At 38.5% G+C, this 7,707-nt stretch overlaps 1 long non-coding RNA gene across 2 annotated transcripts in view; it reads right to left on the bottom strand.

Annotated features, from left to right (window-relative positions):
• LOC140950300 (uncharacterized) overlaps positions 1 to 4,009 on the bottom strand; it is an 8,869-nt gene extending 4,860 nt beyond the window's left edge. For both annotated transcript variants that reach the window (XR_012167164.1, XR_012167165.1), the window contains exon 1: positions 3,875 to 4,009. This is a non-coding gene — a long non-coding RNA (uncharacterized lncRNA). The remainder of the gene's footprint in view (positions 1 to 3,874) is intronic.
• Positions 4,010 to 7,707: the final 3,698 nt, after the last annotated feature.

Below are 7,707 nucleotides of genomic sequence, written 5' to 3'. Positions count from 1 at the left end.
CGATAAACTAGATTGCTGTGTCAAATTGATATTATCTATTTTACATGATTTTATCAATTTATAATGGAAGTCCGCCATTGTTGTTTTTTGGCATGAGTTAGATAGTACAGCTGAGAAAACACTTCCACAAATATCAACTGCTCAACAAACATGAAAATGAGAAATGTGGAAACTATCACACACACAAGTTTCTCTCCACAACTCTTCGTTTAGTACATAATAACAAAAACGGTTTGGTTTTATAATTACATGTACATTCAGTTCTCACAGGCAAGTACCACGAGAAATACACCCTCAGTAAACTGATTTCCTAGCCTGAATTTCAGACATCCCCTCGAGTTGAAGGGATGTCTGAAATTCATTCAAAGATTTCCCTGGATAGATTTTCACCATTTCCATTATCAATTGATAAAAATCACTTGATTGCTAATGATTTTTATTGATTTTGATTTTTATCTATTGGCTACTCTGGGATTTAACTACATCTGAAACTACACCGATGTTATTTTGAAAGGACGGCAGGTCTAAATCGTGAAAAACTGGGCGCCTACAAACCAGAAGACGATTTTAAACCTGGTTTTGAAGAAAAGATAAGATTTTTCAGATTTTTTTAAAAGAATGTTTTCAAAAGTGATAACTGTTTGATCCTTCAACTCTCAACTGCAACTCAATAAACAACAACAAATTTACTGTTTGCATGAAATCAGTTTTCATATTTGAAGGAACAGATGAACAGATATATCTTCCAATATAAATCGATGAAATCGGTAAAAATCAAGATTAATAAATCGATAAACGAAATGAGTGTGCAAGGTTATAACTAACATTTCAAGTTGCCGGGTATTTGTTGTAAGTATCCGGGGAAACAAGCAGTCATGAAGCCCCCCCCCACCCCCCCCCCCCCCAAAAAAAAAAATTGTTTTTGAAGTGCAACTTCTACCATTTTCCAAAAAGCATTACTGCCCCCAAAAAGCAATCTTCATCAAGAGTACAGCTATCATTAGCGGTTTTATGATGATCACACCTTTACTGAAGAAAACTACAACATTCTGAGACACTAAAATAATAAGTTTTTACTTTACGTAAAGGCTCGTTGGAGGGTTTTTTTAGTGGCCGCCAAATGGGAATATACATGTAAGCACTGGGTCTGAAAAAAATGTCATGTAGGCACCGGTCATGTTATCCGCGCAGTCTTATCTTCATGCAGACAAGACGCATGCTGGCCAGTGAAGTGTTAAATCACAACGATACTTTACCAATGTTGAAAATGTGGAAAGGACAATCGATTCTTATATTGTGCGAATGAATTAACATGCGCTGTAAAATCAATTGGAAATCCTCATTTAGTTATACATAAGAACAAAACAACTTACGGAAAACAAAAGTAAAACTAATATAATTACAAATGAATTAACCCACGGAGAAGCGGAAAAAAGACAAGCGGACGATGAATGTACGAAAAAGCATCATAAACACAAGGTTACTATGGTTTGTTGAAAAATAAAAGTATGATAAGGCTAAAACAAGCGTAATGTACGAAAAATTGCGGGATAAAATATGGCAAAACTAAACTGCACAACTGGTAACATCAGTGGTCTCGAATTTAGGAACGATAAATCACTTAACATACGAAGAAACTGACCTACGGAAAAGCGTTTAAAAGACAGGGCTATACTTTATAAACGATGCTGAGATGTCAAAACGAGACTCAAGGAGAAGAATGCAAAAGTAATGCTAATGCTTAACTTCCCTTTTATATATAACTTCTTGGAAGTAGAACTGAGAGGATGTGATCATGACCTGCGGACAATGATCGAACATTTACCGTTGACCGTGCGTTATTTTGTATACTTGATACCTAATTAAAGCCGGATCACTTAAATGTCAATTTATTAAACATAGCAATCAGCCATAGTCTTCATCTTCAAAGCCTTCATCATAATCCTCATTATCATCAACAACAGCATCAGGGAGATTTAACACTGGGATGAAGCCTCAACTCCTTCTGTGATGTCAACAGAGATCTGCACAGGTCTTTCATCGTGAACAAAGAGTGCAGATTCCTTTGCCACTTCTTTGGCATGTTTAACACAAAGCCGACACAACGGTTGAAACTAAGGACTTTTAGCATCGACAAAGGTGACGGCAGCGAAAACGTCACTTTTAAAATGAATTGGCATTTTTTCCAACTTTGTTGCGTTTATTTCAATTTGCTGAAAATAGCTAATGTAGGCCAATTTCCCTGGAGTTGAAAGAAAAGTTTGTCGTCGCTTGACGACGTCCTCCATAAAACGTGAAACTAGGCATTTTCACCTCGTAGTCGTGCATTAACAGCTAAGAAATGTAAAAAAAGCGTGATGCACGTGCGAACTAGTTGTTTTGCTCAATAAACCTATTGCATTCTTGTTGCCATCGCACGTGCGTACTAGTACCAAATCTAAGTCAGACGTCTCTTTCCAACATTTCTTAGTTTTTGCACGCGAGTATTTCAAAATTACTTAAACCTGCTGCAGATGAAACTTGTATTTAGTTTGATGGATGGTCTTTGTGTGTTTCAAAGGTGTGCTCTTTTGGTTTAATTCAACGACGAAAGTAGCTGGGGGCCATGCTGTGAATAGCCGGGGGAAATCCCAGGCCCCCGGCTCTTAGTGACAACCCTGAGTGTGTCATCGATTTCTACCGATTGATTGATACAATCGATATCAATAACGATATCAATCAAATCAGATTTACCGATTTTTATCGATTGACTACTCCGGGCGTATTTCAAGGACGTAACCCAATACTACTATTGTCAATTCAGTCCGGTGTCCGCTTAACAGAGGTTATCAACAATAGAAATCAGCCAAATACACTTTCTTTCAGTCTCCGCGTCCGCTGAATAAGGGTTCGTTATATATAAAGGGAAATATAACACTTTAATTTCGGGCCGCTTAATTGGGGGTCCTCTCAACAGAGGTTTCACTGTAGTTTCCCGAGTTTAGACACGTGGAAAACATGAAAACCTATTCTCGGCTTGCACTGTCACGAAATGAAAAATAAAGATGCCAACCATTCAATACAGAAGGACTAGAATCTGGGAAATGAAAAAAGATAAATATACAAAAACCCTTGCCAAGAATCAAGTCTGTGAAATATTTCAAATGCGAGATATTGGGAAAAACGGTTTACCTAAATTTATAAACCTTTGTATGGAAACGCCATGTTGGTGTCCCGTTCAGGAACACCAATATGGCCGCCGGATACCAACAGAAACATCTGTTTTCGAGTTTTCCTACTAATGCGTGAATTCTTCGCTTGAGGAACTCATAAAGATTACTGTAATATTTATTCTGAGACAAGGAATGTTTAGATTGCAAAATCTCCCAAAATCGGTAACGTTTTTAACCCACATAAGAGCTTTCCCGGCCGCCAGCTAAATGCCGCGTCACGCGAAAGCTTGGAAATTCAAGCGTCCTCTCTCGCAAAACGAAGAACCCTTTCGAACCAAAAATTTGTTCGTGTAAAGGTGTTTAGGTACTGTAATACCTCGTGAAAGTAGAAACTCAGAAGAATCGATAGTTTCTTAGTTTGATTTTTGGTGACGTCACGTGCAACCCAAGAATTTGCAATTTAGCTGTGACTCGTGATTGTGTGCTTTACACAAAAAGCTACAAATCGAACTTTTTTAAAAGCCAAAAGAAACACTAACTCATTATCAATATATAAAGAGGCAAATTTAAGCTTTCTGTCAGTTAAAACTCCCTATGTTGGCAAGTATAGTCTTCCACCCTAGTGCAATGTGGTTAAAGTTCTTTGGCCAAGCAACACGTTCCTGGCTTTTGCGAGATGAGGATTGAACAAATTTGTTAGACATAAAGACGTTAAAACTCACTTCTTGGCATCCTGATTTTCATTTTCTATCTTCTTCGGTTAGACTTCTGTAGAGAATTAAGAATATACCACCAAGAAGGCGCCTCCAACGAACTTTTCAGGTCCTTTCACTTTCCTTTCTACCCTCCTACCCGTCCCTGGAGAGAACCTGGAAACGAGGCATCATCGGAGACCCAGGGAATGACCCAGGGGTAGTTTAATAGACAGGACGATAGAATGTTCGTGGTGAATATAAACTTTCACCCCCGGGGGGGGGCACTTGGGTATTTTTTGGGTGGGTATGTGCCGTCCGGGACTCCAAATTGGCACCCCGTTCTAGAAAAAATTTCCCCTAAAATTGATACCCCATTCTAAAAATGGGCCAATTTTTTATAACCCCGTTCTAGTATTCGCCCTTAAACTGATACCCCGTTCTAGAAATGGGCCAATTTTTTATACTCCGTTCTAGGGTGAAACAAGAGTACAACAGTTTGCTTGTTAACGCATTGAACCGTATTTTTAAAAGCAATCTGTCCTTGAATACTTTCAAATGGCTGCTTACAAAAGTGGAGCTTTCGTGCGTTCGAAATTTTATACCCCGTTCTAGAAAACGCCTCTGAAATGGATACCCCGTTCTAAAACAGGAGCTTCAAAATCACGACCCCTTTGGGCGGCACATACCCGTATAGGTAATGTATGGGAGTACCCCCCCCGGGCTTTCACCACGAACATCCCGACTATTAAACTGCCCCTGGGTCTCCTAGGATGGAATGAAGTTATCACGTTATCAAGTTAAAAAGTTTAACCCGGATTAAGCCAAATTTTACGGCAAGGTTTTTTTGTATAAGAACATGCAACTCGAGCTTACCAAAGGGGTTGATTCAACCCCTTATGAATTTCTGGCTTACTTAATACTGTTGATGAGCCTTTACTCCGAGAAACAGTAATGATAACACAAAATGTTACTCTAAGCAATACACAGGAAGGTAAAATAGAAAAACGGCTGATGAAATTTCAATCCTCGGTTATAGCGCTAATCAGCCTTTCAGGAATAGGGCGGAGGGACCAGGGGAATAAAAACGACTTGAAGTTATCGTCTGAAATTCAGGCTAAGGACAGAATACTGAAGTTTACGATGGTCTAGTACAGTGGTTTAAATTTTCTTTTCCTTTGATTCAAGCCACCTTACCAAAATTAAAGGAAAATGTAATTTACTGTATGATTGATTTATAAGCACCGCTACTCGAATAAGCGCCGCACCTTTACCAAAAAATAATTCAATAAGCGCCACTCTCGAATAGGCGCTCCACCTGTAACGGGAACAATTAAATAAGCGTTGTGGCGCTTAGTCGACCATTTATGGTAAATGAAGGACAACATACATCCCAGTCCCACCTCAATCCCCAAACCATATAAAAGCTATCCTGGGATGCAAGAAATTTAGCCTGCAGCTTGCATAGTAACTTCTTAGAGATAAAATGGGGGCAAGAAAGGATGGGGTATACAAGGAGGACACGACCTTGCTTCCTTCTCCCCCCACGTCTCCATCGCTCATGCAGCTGAGTTCTCTCTCGCACCCATGCCGTTCCAAGCGAAAATTGCATTTATAAATGAATTTAGAAAGCTTATCTGGAACAATTTTTTTTTCAATTTAAAATTTTGTTTATGTAGGCTTAAACTACTTTTCGACCCAATACCCTTTCCAAAGATCAGCTCTGCCACAACCCCACACTCTCCCTCATTAACTTTTGAACATGGAAATATGTAGCCATTATATAAGGCCCTTGGAAGAAACAGGTGCCAAAAAAAACAGAGGCGTACAAAAAAAGGGAGACATCGCCCAATTCTTTGTTGCACCCATTTTACTCACAAGCACATGCTACACATGGGCTAGTATGGTGGACAACTTTCTGACACACCAAATGTTTGTGTTAGCCCCTCAAAAAAAAAACTGAATTAACAATGGCCCTGATGTTATATTGTTGTGAGCCCTGGGTCACTGCTGTAAGTAGCTGTAAACAGGCATGACCAAAAACTTCAAAGATTACTTAATCTCAGTTTTAGTTAGCCTGCGTAGCAGGCGCTTGGAAGTAGTGGTCACAAGAAAAAACGTGCGCGCAAGAAGGAGAAACTCGTGTCTCCCTCTTGCGCGCCCGTTCTCTGTTTTGCCCACTACTTCCAAGCGCCTGCTATGCAGGCTAAGTTTTAATCCTTCTCACTTGGGTATAAAATATCTTTACTATAATAATATTTGTTGACTTTTCTTCTTGAAATGTGAGTTCAGTCCCTGCTACTATTTTGACTGCAGTTGTCCTTAATTCCTTCTCATAGCTCTATAGATAACAGCTTGTAACTTCTTGGTAGCCTTTGGATTTCTTGTCATAAGTCTTGAGCTCTGGGAGAGTTCTGGGAAGCTTTCCTCTACTGGTACAAGTCTCACGTACCAATATGGGCTGTAGATCTATCAACCATTAAAATCTTGTATGGTATTAGCGGTAACAACCACCTCAATAAGTAAACTAATCAGCTCTTACTACTTGCAAAATATTGTATACCATAAAAGTTAGAAAATAAAAGCCCTGGGGTTTATATTTTTCAGAGGCCCTTTTTGAGGGGCTTATTTTTGAAGGGGGCTTATATACAAAATCGGCTAGGCTTATATTATCTGCAACTTAAAATCGATTGGGTTAGCTTATAGTTGAATGGAAATTTTTTTTTTTATGTCAGTAATTTGCAGAAAGCTTTTACTGGAACTCGCCTTACGGACCTAGACCTTTCTAAAACGCAACCACGCAAGTACTTTGTCAACGTGGACCAAGGAAATCAAAACCTGCAAGAGTGAAGAGGAACTACGTAAACAGCAATAAACTGTGACACTTTCTGGCTGCAATCATTTGGCACACGTTCTTTGGCAAATACAAAAATTTATGTTTTTGTGCTGTTTTTGCTTTGTTTTATTTTGTATTTGAGAGCAATTTCCAAGAACAAGCCCCCAGGGGCTTATATTTGGAAAGGGCGATTTAACGGAGGGTTTTTGTGGTGTTACGAGTTTGAGGGGCTTAGATTTTGGAGGGGCTTATACATGGAGGGGCTTCTTTCCAGAATTTTATGGTATACTGCTGCAGTATCACAGAAGAGCCTTTGTTATTAAGTGTTTATCTAACTATAGTGGTAAACAAAGCCCAGATAGAAAAACATATAGCAAGAAGTATTAATTCACCTGATTATTATTATAATAAATGGATAAGCCTTTAATTGAGAAGAAGTTTAATTGTTTTCTAATCTAGCAATATTAATTCAACTAGTAAGGTTATACTCAACATTAGACTTGCATTTTAATATACTTTTGTGGCAAGACTGTAATACAATGTACTGTTGTAAACTTTCGTAATTTCTTTTTCTTTCTTTATTGTTATTATTTTTTTTAGTTTATCTAAAGGTAAATTTTGTTGTGTAAGTGTTGTTAGAGGTTGAAATAAACAACTATATTTAAAAACCAAAACAATAAAACAAAATAAAATAAGTCTTGAGCTGTTTAAATATCACAAATAAGAGGCCCCATGTAAGAAAAACCAAGAGGGTCTTGGATTCTGGATTCCATTCTGTGGTCCCCGGATTCCAGAACTTTACCCTAGTCTTTGTCAGTGGAACTATTAGATTCTGCGTGTTAATCATTAGTGGAATTCCAGATTCCTTGAGCTGTATTCCGGATTCCAAAGACCAGGATTCTGAATTCCGTAAGCAAAATTTTCCCAGATTCCAGATTCCATAGGCAAAAATTTCCCAGCTTCCAGGATCCAGATTCCCTCTCATGGGCAAAATCCATAGAAGCCAAGCATCATTTCTAAAACTGTC

Source organism: Porites lutea, chromosome 1 (genome assembly GCF_958299795.1).
Source record: "Porites lutea chromosome 1, jaPorLute2.1, whole genome shotgun sequence".
Taxonomy (NCBI): Eukaryota; Metazoa; Cnidaria; class Anthozoa; order Scleractinia; family Poritidae; genus Porites; species Porites lutea.
This window is presented reverse-complemented; position numbering and strand designations above follow the sequence as displayed.